Raw genomic sequence first — 12,829 nt, 5'->3', positions numbered from 1 at the left:
CTTCATCTTGACAAGAGGCAAGTTCTCAGCAATCTTAGTTCCTGGGGAGACAAGGCTTAGCAAGGCCATAAGATACATTGCCAGTCCCTTCATGAATTTATCCTCTGTCTGTAGAACAGTCCTAGAACCCCTGAACACATTAGCAAAGCCCTCTCCCAGGATTTCTGTAAACATACAACAAGAAAATCCTTCTTCAGGGCTTCTGAACCAACAGAAAGGCTCCCAGATCCCTGCAACAACAGCACTGTCCTTCACCAGTGGACAGTATTCACTCTGTCTGCAGGACAGTCTCCAGACCCCTGCAACAACAGCACTGTCCCTCACCAGTGGACAGTATTCACTCTCTGTCTGCAGGACAGTCTCAGGGCTTCTTAGCGAACAGCCAGGTTCCAGAACTTCTTCAACAAAAGGACTGTCTTTCACCAGTGGACAAATCTGGCAAAACAACATCAAAACAGACAGACAAAGTACCAGCAAAACAGCCATGTCTCCTCAGTCCTTGGCAGCTCAGGGGGCAGGTCTCAAAAGTCCAGGGCAATTCAAAGCGGCCACCAGCAATTCTCTTAGTCTCTCTCTCTCCAGGAGGTGCTGCTTCCAAAAAGATCTTCCGCCTCTCTCTAGTGTCTCTCCAAATCTACATCACCAGCTCTTCCCAGTTCAGGACTTTCTTTTCACATCAACAAGCCCATCCCACAGGTGGGATTAACAAACTCTGGGTTTTAACACAATCAATTTGAAAACCAAGCCAATACAGGGGAATCTTTAATTGCCATTACTATCACACCCCTCAACCCCCCAGCCTCTCCTATAGAGTAGCAGAGACTGGAAAACTGAGCTGACTCTCATACTTAGGCACATTTTAACATTTTAACAGCTTACCATCTGCACAAGTCATTATCCAAAAGTTAAAATTCTTGTTAGGATCCCTAAAACACAGTATTACAAGATTCACATCAGACAACTTCCCATTTGATAAACTACTTTTCTCTTTTTTTATAAAGTCTACCATTCACTCTTAGAAAGAGCTGTTCTATCACATCTACTCCCATCTTCCACTCAATTCACTCTTGCAATCTGGCTCTGGGCTCCACCATGCAATTGAAACTAACCTCTCTGAAAAGTTCTGTAGTGGAAATTTCAATGGCCTTGTCTCAAGTCTTCTTGCTTCTAAATTAGCTGATAAAACTGCCTAAAGTTCTTCTTCTGGAGACTTCCTTCTCCTTGGGTTTTCATGACACTGTTCTAGTCGCCCTTGAAAGATTTTCATCTACGTCTTGCCCATTATGCATGGGCAGACACCAAAAACTGCCCTCAGTTCTTTTTTTCCCTTAGTTCTTTCTGTGATCTCATTAGCTCTCAAGGACTGAAATGTCATCTCTATGCAAATGACTCCCAACCTTATACTTCTAGTTTTGGGAAAGCCAGGATCATATTTTCAACTGCTTCCTGGACATCTCCACCTGAATTTCTCATAGGTTTCAATTCCAACACATCCAAAACAGAACTCCTTATCTTTTTCTCTCTCTCCTCCTAACTTCCCTGTTTCTATTGAGGACATCACCAATCCAGGTTCCCAATTTTAGAATTCTCCCTAATTCTTCACTTACTCGCCCCAACACTGCCAATCAGTTGCCAAGGTTTGTCAATTATACCTTCACAAAAATCTCCCAAATCTACCTCCTCTTATCTAGATTAATCTGGGTCCTCAATCACCTCTTGCCTAGATCATAGCTGTAGACTCCCAAAAGTAATCATTATTTCTAGTAGCCAATCTAGCTTCCACAAAGCTGCCAAATTGATAATCCTAAAAGAATGTCTTTCACCTCTCTGTCTTTGTGTAGGTGTCCCCATCCCACAATCTGGAAAATCTTCCATATACACCTCTGCCTTTCGAGTTTCCTCGAAAGCATAGCTCATGCACCATTTTCTACATGAGACCTTTACTTATCTCTCTAGTTATAAAGACCCTCCCCTTGCCCTTGAGATTACTAAGCATAACTTTTAAAGGTCTCTTTCCCATATATACTAAAATATTCATGGCAGAAGTTTTTGTAGTAACAAAAAACTAGAAACAAAGTAGATGCCCATCATGAGGGTCATGCTAACACTACATACATGAATGTACTGCAGTATGACCATACTGTAAGAAACAACAAATAAGCATGGAAAAACTTACATGAACTGATGCAGAATGAAGTAAGCAAAGCCAAGAAAAAAAATACACAATGAATAGCTCAATAAAAATGGAAAGAACCACCACAAAATAATTTAAAGTGAATGTTAAAAAATTATAAAGAACAATGATGGCCCCAGAAAAGACATTTAAGAAGACATCCCCCCCACTCCATTCCCTTGCAGAGATAAGACGTCCATGAGAATGGAATATCACACATAGTTTCAGACTTTTTCAATGTATTAATTGGCTTTGTTGATTTTTCCCCCTCTTCTTCCTCTTTTTTTTCTTTAAAAATAGTGTCAAATGAGACGGCTTTTTTAAAGGGAGGAAGAAAAGGGATACTGAGAGAAATTTTGATGCTATGAAAGCAAAAGGTATCAACAAAACTTTATTTTTAAAATAATATAGTCTAATACATCATTTAAAATAAATTTAGTATATTATTTTTAAAATAACATCTTTTTAAAAAATGTATGCAGATATAAGTTGTATATAAGTTGAATATAAGCTCTATGAGGGCAAGAACTATTTTAGAGTAGGTGGTGTTTGTCTTTGCAGCACTGGTTCTTAGGGCAGTGCCTTGCACATAGAAAAGCAGTTAGTTTCTGCCAATTGAAATGAATAGAACAATGTCAGATGCAATTCATAACATAGATCTACAAAAGTGAAAATATTCAAATCAATGCCAGATTTGGAAAATGAGAGCATACTTTGTTGACAAAACCAAACTATAACATTCCCACGATAATTGGCACTAGCCATTTTCCCTGTAGCAAGAGTATTGCAAAGCATATTCTTTCCCTGAAGCCTTATCAAATGATTCACCCTTCTGCCAGCAAAGGCAAGAGAATCTCTGATGCTTAGGATCCAGCTCAAAGTTGCTTCAGCAAAAGAGATTAGGCATGTTTCCCCACAAACTAATCTGTAGAAATTTCCTCAATTTAGAATCAGGGAAGAATAGCTGGCTTCAGTAATTTTCATAGTTAAAATCACATAAGCCAGCGAAATAAGACCATGATTTACCGTAATTACCATGATGCTAGAGAGGTACTTCTGAGAGTTTCAAGGTACTCCTAATTTAATCTAAGCCCATCACACTTGATACCACATTTCTACATGGCAACTAAAATCCTCCCCACAGATAGAGAATGGGTCTATGAGACCAAGAAGAGAGAACTGGTTGATGAAAGCTTTGGGAGAAAAGGACCATATCCTTCAACCATTTTCTGCAGCAAAAAATCAAATGTGGCTCAATGTGTGAAGAAAACTAATTTCAACAAGTTTGGAAAATATTGGTGTGATCCCTTGGCCAAAAACAATCAGATATAAATCAGCTCAATAAAGATGGAAGAGGAGAAAGAGGGGGAAGAAGGAGAAAAGGGAAGGAGTATAGGAGGAACTAAAAGATGGCCACAGGAAAGTGAAGCATTTTTGTTTTCCAGAGTATCCTTCACTAACGTAGAGTGCTAAAAAAATAAAAAACGTGAATTAGGATTTTATCTTCCATAAATGCATACTGAGTACGAAAAAATGAATTATCATTTAGTGCCAGCCTGGAAATTTCTGCTTTCTCCTGCCATTACAAATGTTGGATCTTTGATCTCTTAAAAAAAAAAAAACCCTCTAAAACACCTAAACACTCTAAAAAAAACACCACTATATACCATATACCATTAAGATGGTGATTTTCATGAACTGTTTTTCTCTGCTGTGAAAGGTTTAATGATGGCAGTGGATTGGAAAAGGATTGTGTCATAAAAACAAAAGGCACCAAACTTTTAAAATAAAAAATAAAAAAGACAATGACAAAAAAAAGGGAATTCCTATTCTGAAGATTCATTTTTACAAGGAAAACCTTCGGAGTACGTGATTTCATCTTGCAATTATCACTCAGCTACAGTCTGTCATGTTATTGGAGCACAACTGCTGAGCAGGTTGGTTTCCTGTTAGTTCTTTAATAACTGCTGACCAGTTCAACAAGCGCTCACTCTAGCTGGAGATTCATTCCCTTACAAACAGGAAGCAACTTGAAGTTATCGGTAACAGGATCACAGATTTAGGACAGTAAGGGCAGTTACCAGGAAATCAGGAAACTGTGCACACATTACACTCTTTCTCCAGATGTCAGTTTGTGAGACACTGCTATGTAGTTTCTCTTATTTTAAAGACTAGAATCTTCCTTTAGGATTATAAAAAATACACCCTATTTTTCACCCAAGACTTCCTTTTTTCCTAAAAATATTGATAAAAAGTGAAGCATTTTTGTTTTCCAGAGTATCTTTCACTAACATAGAGTGGTAAAAAAGTGAATTAGCATTTTATCTTTCATAAATGTATACCAAGTAACGGAAAAGTGAATTATCATTTAGCACCAGCCTAGAAATTTCTACTTTCCCCTGCCATCAGAAATGTTAAGCAGATATCTGAGACAGTATGGAATCACAGTAAGAAAATCCAGACAAAGGAAGACAAAAGTGACTAAAAAAGACACTGTTACAAAGGCAAGAGGAAAAAAATATTTTTGCGAATTCAACCAAGAATAAAGAAGCTCCATGGGGATCTATTAGCTACCACACCAAACATAAGTGCCTGTATACTACAATTAAAAGGTAATTAGCAGCTTTTAAAAACAAAATTGAGGCGTTTATGCTAATTAGTATATTTACAGCAAACACAGACCATTAACTATACCCCCACCACCGATAGTGATGAGCAGGCACTATATGAAGGGGATATAGAACAAAAATCCAAGTCCCATCCTTCCTACCTCAACAAGTCTTGGTTTTTTCCATTTTAGTCAATTACTCACCCCACTGTCTGGTCTAGAAATTTCTTCTATAAAACATAAATTTTCTCCTAGTGACAGAGAAATTGAAAGAATATACACCACAAAAGACCATTTAGGGGTATTCTCCTTTATTTTTACCTTTTAACACTGGAAACTCCCTTCTGTTTGAGTAGATAAACATCCCAAAACCATGTCGGTTTCTGCTCCCTTGCTTCCATAAAAGCAGGACCTCCAGTCAAAAATATTGCTGGTTCTTCACTGTCAAAGATGAGAATGATTTTGATTCGTGGGTGTGGTGGAAAAGACTATATGGAGCCAAAGTCCTGTGACTAAACAGGAGGATACCATCTACTACTCTGCAACTGCAGACACTATTTGAAGAAGTTGTTCTAGTTGACAAGTACTACCTCTAGGACTTGTGGTCTACCCGCTGCTCAAAAGACAGCCTACTTTGTTCTCACTGGCTTTCAGGTCACTCAATCAGTCAACATTAAAAAAAAAATCTTTTTTAATAGTATTTTATTTTTTCCCAATTACATGTAGAGATAATTCTTAACATTGATTTAAAAAAATTGGGGGGGGGGCGGCCAGGTGGCTCAGCGAGTAAGAGCACCGGCCTCAATGTCAGGATGACCTGGGGATCGAATCTGGGCTCAGATACTTAGCACCACACCCAGAAATAACTGGCCGTGTACTTGAGCAAATTACTTAACCCCAACTGCTTAAAAAAAATTTTTTTTTGAGTTCCAAATTTTTTCCCTCCATTCTTCAAGTCCCTCCTCCCTAAGCTGGTGAGCAATTTTATATAGGTTGTATATGTATAATCACGTAAAACATATTTCCATATTAGTATATTAGACCAAGGTGTGTGTATGGGGGGGAAACATACAGAAAACAAGAATGTGAAAACAGTATTCTCTGATCTGCATTCATACTTCATCAACTGTCTCTGCAGGTGGACAGCATTCTTCATCATGAGTCCTTTGGAATTGTCTTGGATCACTGTATTGCTGAGAAGAGCAAAAACATTCACAGTTAATCATCAAACAATGTTGCTGTTATGGTTACTGTGTACAATTCAACAAGCATAACAGTTCCTTAATAAGTGCTAGGGAGATAAAGAAAGGCAGAAGACAGTCCCTTGTTCTCAAGGGGCTCATAGACTAATGGTGGAGACAACATGACAATATTGTATTTGTATGTACACAGTGCCAGTAATAAGGTACTGATAATCAACTGTGACTAACTTAGCTCTTCTCAGCAATACAATGATCCAAGACAGTTCCAAAGGACTCATGATGCAAAATGTTATCCACCTCCAGTGAAAGAACTGATGGAGTCTGAATGTAGCTTGAAGCAGACTTTTTTTTTTTACTTTCTTCATTATTCTTGTTCTTTGGGATCAGTGTTTTCTTTTGCAACACGGCTGATACAGAAATGTTTTGCATGTCTGCACATTTAAAATCTATATCAAAATGCTTGCCTTCTCAAGGAGGGGAGAGGAAGGAAAAGAGAATCTGGAACTCAAAATTTTAAAAAATGAATGTTAAAAATTTTTGTTTATATATAATTGAGCTAGGTGGCACAGTGCCTGGAGTCAGGAAGACTCATCTTCCTGAGTTCAAATCTGACCTCAGACACGTAGTAGCTGTGTGACCCTGGTCAAGTCACTTAACCTAGCTTTCCTCAGTTTCCTCCTCTATAAAGTGAAGTAGAGAATGAAATGGCAAACCACTTTAGTGTCTTTGCCAAAAAAAAAAAAAAACAAAAGGAGTCATGAAGAGTCAGGTACAACTGTCACAATTCAACAACAACAAATTGAGAAAAAAAATTAAACTTTTTTTTTATTTTTTTGGAGGGGGGAAGGCGGGGCAATTGAGGTTAAGTGACTTGCCCAAAGTCACACAGCTAGTAAATATTAAGTGTCTGAAGCAGAATTTGAACTGAGATCTTCCTGACTCCAGGGCCAGTGCTCTATTCACTGAGCCATTTAGCCGCCCCAGAGGAAAAAAAAAAAATTAAAAATAAAAATTAAAGCGTTAATTAGAGTTAATTAACAGATGGTAGGCTAATGCCTTAAGGGGGGGGGGGGGTCAGGGATCAAGAAAGACTTCTTGTAGAAGGTGGGACTTAAAAGGAAGCCAGAAGGTAGAGATAAGGAGAATGAGAATAAACCCAGAATCAGGGGATGGTATCAATCTTGACTCTGGGGTTCCCTAAAAGTTCACATTGTTGGATGCTATCCTTGAGGGGGTCTAAAAAATGTTTGCTTTCTTCTTCCTAACCTGCACTATCCCTCTACAGTTTTTCTGGAATGACTGCTTGGGTACCTTAGTTTCTTTCATTTTCCACAAAGTAGCTCTTCATTATTGCCCAGATATAGCACCATCAGTTTGAAGTAGAAAGACCTGTGATGTTCTGTACCACCAAGAGTGGAAAGGACAAAACAGGTCAGCACTGGGCTCTAACCACCATACCACCAAAGCTGCTTCAGCAGCTAAAACATCTAGGTACTGCAGTGGATTGAACACCGGGTCTAGAGTCAGGAAGACCTGAATTCAAATGTAGCCGACAACACGTGGTAGCTGTGTAAAGCTGTACAAGTCACAACCTCTGGTGAGTACTTGGGATGGTACCTACTGTGCAGGACTGTTGTGAGAATCAAATGAGACAACATTTGTAAAGCATTTAGTATAATGCCTGGCATATAGTAGTATAAATGCTGATGCCCTTCCCCCCTCCTTGCACTACCAACTTCACAAAGTTCATAGGATCAGACATCTAGCAATGTAAAGAAACCTTGAAGTCATCTAGTTCAAAACTACAGCTCACAAATGCAGGAAAAACTGAGACCTGGGAAAAATTAAGTAACTTTTCCTAGGTCACATAGGGAGCAGGGAGCAGATAGATGAGATCTGAATCCATGCTTTCTGCCTACACTTTTCAAGTGCTTTCTAGGTAAGTACCCTGTGGCCTTGAGGACACATGTGGCCCTCTAGGTTCTCAAGTGTGGTCCTTTGACTGAATCCCTGTGAATCCAGGCTGTGAAGAGCTTTGTAAACTGTACAATGCTAAGTAAGAATGAATTCGCTATTATCATATACTTCCCAGTAGAAGACCTCTACTCAAAAAGAACCACTGTATTCCTCTAATTTTTACATGAGAGGATGATCATGACATTGGGGAAATCACCTCCTTTCTCTGGGCCTCAAAGTTTCCCCATCCCTAAAATGAGGGGGCTGAACAAGGGGATTTCTAAAGACCTCATGCCAACCAAAAAGTATAAACATGGTCAAGTTACTGGCCAGGGGGGCCAGCCTTGTTTAACTCCAGCTTCTTGACATATATTTAGCTGTGTGACCAAAAGCAAGTATTGTTAATCTTATTCAGCTCTGGACAATCTCTAAAACTATCAATTAAAGCTGAGTTGTCAATCTGCATCTGTGGAGGTGTTGGGAGTTTCCATAAGGGGAGTTCCCAAAAGATAAAATCAGATTCAGAGAAAAAACACTAACAACAAAAAACCAACAAAAAAGCCACACACACACAAACACAAAAGAGTGACTATATGCTATTGATTTCTCTTCCAAAATTATACTTCACACAATGACTTATGCTGTGGTCTTCAAATCCTTCTTGTCATCATGCAGACACATGACTGTTTCCCTTCAGTTCAGCAGGCAGCAGCCCCTCCCATAGGGGTCCCCTCATCTCCCATATTCAGATAGGAGAAAATGTGTCACAGCTAGGGCAGCTCCAAAGTCAGAAGGCTAATTCCCTTTGCCATAATGCAACCCTAACATTAGCAAGTTTGGTGAATAGAGTTTCACAGGTTGCCACAGTCATAAAATTCACCCGCCCAGTAGCCAATAGACTGTAAAGAAAGGAATGACAGGTGTAAATTGGCTGCACTGTATCACCAAAGAATACCAGGTCTAAGAAGCAGCATAAAAGAAATCATGCCACATTAAATGTGATGAGAAAACAAATAATTAAATGGTTGGAAGGAATCCCCACTATAACATGCCAGAAGACTAGTCTCTGCATGAATACTCCAAGAAGGTAGAACCTCTCAAAGGGAGCCCAGGACACTTCTGGTCACCTCTAACTGTCCTGACCTCAAACCTAAACTGTCCTCTTTGCAATTTCTACTTGTCGTTGCTTCTGGGTTTTGGCCCTTGAAGTCAAATAAAACAAGCAGAATCTCTCCTTCATATAATGGCTTTTCAAATACTTGAAAACAGTTCTCATGGCCCCTTGGAATCTTCCCTTTTCCCACTGGTATAAGTCATGAAATGAGAATGATAAGACCATGAATGGCTAGCCCAATAGGTGTAACCCACTAAAAGAATTAATGAATGGTCATGGTGCCAATATGAATCTTCCTTTTTCCAGTTGGGCTAAGTCACATATTGAGATTAATAGAGAATCAATGGTCAGTCCAAAAAAGAACTAACGAATGGCCTACAGCACATTAGATAGATCCTCTACAGAGGATTTTTGGAAGGCCATACACAAGAATCACACATTAAGGAGAGATGGACAGCCCCAGTGTTGCAGAGGTCCAAAAATCTGAGGAAGGCACCAGTCATGTTCATCTCTTATCCAGTTCAGCTCAGTTAGGAGGACATAAGCAAATAGTCTATTTGTGCACCCAAACATTAATAATTAAGGAAAACTACTAGCAAGAATGTTTTGATTAAATTTGATTTAGCCTAGTTATGTAAGTTTGTATTGGACTTAAATTTTTCAATATAGTCTGAAATACTTTTAAGACCCTGAGTTTAGGAACAAACTCTAATTTGCCTGAATGATCTAATAATCCAAATATAACTGCCTTGAGCCTACCCCAGGCCAAGAACAGTCTGGCCTCCTGAAAGGACTGGAAGAGTAGTTTCCAGTCTCTAAATAGTTGCATTGTCTAAAAACTGAAAGTAGTTTTATCTTTGAAGTGCTTAAGGAGAAACTAAAACTTGCAGACAGCATGGGAATTTACCCTTTAGAAGTACAGACTCTTTCCCACACATTCAGTAGTATCATACACACATGAAAAAAGAAAAGAAAAAAAAGGGATTCTTTTTTCTTCTTTTGCCATACAAAGAGGTCCCAGGCTAACGAGGCAGATTCAAGGAATGAATGAATGGCATTAACTACAGCCATCTTCATTCCCTAAAATGCCAGTGGAGCTGCTTGGTGGACCAGGGTTCTAATCTGAAAATGACAATACTATACAAATGAAGTTGTCTCTAATCCCTAAATCAAGAAACAGCCTTCCCACTCTCAGATTATTCACAGAATTTTATACTTCTTTTGTACCTTCTTATAATCTAATCAATCAGTCATTGCTGTACATTAGTGATATTACAGTGTACTTATCCTATCTACCCTAGACAGTAAGATCCTAGAGATCAGGAATATCTTACTCTTTACATAGCACTTTAAAGTTAACAAAATGCATTACATAGATGCTCTCATATAATATGGTCTCCACAACAACCCTGAAGGGTTTGCATGTAGTAAATGCTTAATAAATACGTAATCACTCACTCATTATTTCCATTTTGAATATGAGGAAACTGAGGGAGAGAGAGCCTTGCCCAGAGTCATACAACTAGCGAAAGCAGGGTTAGAACTCACATTTTTCTGACTCTAAGTATGGTCTTCTGTCTGCTATTCCCTGTAGCTCCATGCCCAGTACAGTATCTTTCTTGTAGTAAGAACTTAAGAAATGTTTGTAGAATATAACTGTTGAACCACAAGTGATATGCTCAAAGCTAAGAAGATATTTGTGGCTTAGCCGATTAGTCACGTCCAACTCTTCATGATCCCTTGGCAAAGAAACTGGAGTGGCTTGCCATTTTCTTCTCCAGCTCATTTTACAGATGAGGAAGCTGAGACAGAGTTAAGTGACTTGCCCAAGGTCACAGAGCTAGAAAGTGTCTAAGGCTGGATTTGTACTCTGGTCTTCCTGATTCCAGGGCTGGTACTTTATCCACTGTGCCACCTAGCTGTCCTACTAAGGAGAGAAAACATGGGTAAATGTGCTATTTTTTGTGAAGTGATGCTTCATCTTAAATTTCTACTCTGTGTGACAATAACAACTGTTTCAACAACTATTATATCACAGAAACACTGGAAAACTGCTTGAGAGTTGTAAGGACTCTGGAAGTCATCTATCCTCCCCTCGTCTTACAAAGGAGGAAACTAAGTCCCAAAGAGATAAGGTGACTTCTCTGAGATTTCCTCCAATACACCCTATATACACCTTAAATGTACATGGTTGCTTGTATCTTATCTCCTCTGGAGGGCAGGAACTGTTTTTACCTTTCTTTGCATCCTCAGTGCCTGGCATATAGCAAACACTGAATAAATAAATGCTTGTTGACTTGACTTGAACTAGTGGCAGAATGAGGATTGGAACGCAGGTCTCCTAATTCCAACTGCAGCACCCTTTTCAGTCAAAGAATTATTGAGTATCAAAAATTTAGAACTTTACATTCAAAGTTCTGGGACTTCAGAAATACAAAGGGAAGAATTTGACTCTCAGAGCTCTATGGGACCTTGTTCAAAGCTCTTTCCTAGTATCAGAATGTCCCTCTAGAGACTGTCAAACAGGGTTCATGCAGTTGGTGCCTTAACACTTCCAAATGATAGGGAGCTCAATGCCTTCTGAGACAAATCCAACTCTTATACTGGTTCAGCAAAACTATAAACATTTATGAAGCACCTAGAATGCGCAAGGGCACCATCCTAAGTACTGTGGGAAATAGAGAGTTCAGATAAGACCCTGACCCTGTAGCATTTTAACATTTTTTTTTTGCTTTTTGGAGGACAATTGGGGTTAAGTGACTTGCCCAAGGTCACACATCTAGTATTTGTGTTAAGTGTCTGAGGTCACATTTGAACTCAGGTCCTCCTGACACCAGGGCCAGTGCTCTATTCACTGTGCCACCTAGCCGCCCCTATAACATTTTTAAATGCACAAGAGAACAGAACTAAGTTCAGAAAGAAGCACGGACAAGTGGGACAGATTTGAAAGTAAAGTTTATTATATGCTTAAAAAAAGAAGTAAATAGTATGAAATGGAGATTCATGGTTTCAGACAGAATCCTCCTTTCGTGTTCTGCTGTGTATATGTAAATGCTTCTTTTGAGGATTTTACATTCAGAATTAAAAAAAAGAAAAATATTTGGGTCCTGGACTCATAGAGCTCAGTCTAGCCATTAGACTCCTATAAGCAGCTAAAGTGTACAATCTTCTCTAGTGCACTAACAGTACATCAAAGAAATGTAATCAAAATGCCATTCAAACTCCCTCCTTTTGTTGGAGACGTGAAAGATGGGGATGGAAGGCTCCATAGATAGCACACCTGGAAAACTCATTGGTTGTTTTGGGTTAAGTGGGTTGGGGTTTTTTTTTGTTTTTGTTTTATTCTTTTTGTCACAAGGAAACACTTTCTCAGGGCAAAAAAGGATATCTAAAAATTAATATGATATAAAATCAAAAGGCATCAGTAAGAGTTGAAAAAAAAAGCCTTTCAACAGGAAACAAGACACTTAACACAAAACCTAGCCGTGTGACCCCAATTGACCTCCCCCCAAAAAAGCAAAAAAATAAAAGATAACTATCAATTATAATTAAATTATAATTAAGGGGTGGAAAGTTACAGATTATCAAGTAGTTATCACTTGATAAATTTATATTTATCAACAAGATGTTCAGAGCAAGAAATGATCAGAGAATCGTAGGGCTTTGAGCTAGAAGAAACCATAGTGTAGGCTAATCCTGCCACCCCCATTTTACAGTGAAGGTAAATGAGATGACAAGTGCTAAAAAGATTTGCTCAAGGTTACATAGGCACTGAG

General features: G+C 38.8%; 1 protein-coding gene across 6 annotated transcripts in view; it reads right to left on the bottom strand.

Moving 5' to 3' along the window:
- Nucleotides 1–12,829, bottom strand: part of GAB1 (GRB2 associated binding protein 1) — a 206,960-nt gene that overhangs the window by 147,418 nt on the left and 46,713 nt on the right. Inside the window, exon 1 of one of the 6 annotated variants that reach the window (XM_069105442.1) lies at nt 5,103–5,488. The exons of the other annotated variants lie outside the window; for them this stretch is intronic. The gene's annotated coding sequence lies outside the window, so the exon portion shown is untranslated. Of the gene's footprint in view, nt 1–5,102; nt 5,489–12,829 lie in introns of those variants that run through there. 6 annotated transcript variants of the gene reach the window in all.

The sequence above is a fragment of the Petaurus breviceps genome, unplaced genomic scaffold (assembly GCF_028583685.1).
Source record: "Petaurus breviceps papuanus isolate PSGF00001 unplaced genomic scaffold, PetGlider_PUasm1.0 76, whole genome shotgun sequence".
NCBI classification, from domain to species: Eukaryota; Metazoa; Chordata; class Mammalia; order Diprotodontia; family Petauridae; genus Petaurus; species Petaurus breviceps.
Note: the sequence above shows the minus strand (reverse complement) of the source record. Positions and strands in the feature narration are given on the sequence as shown.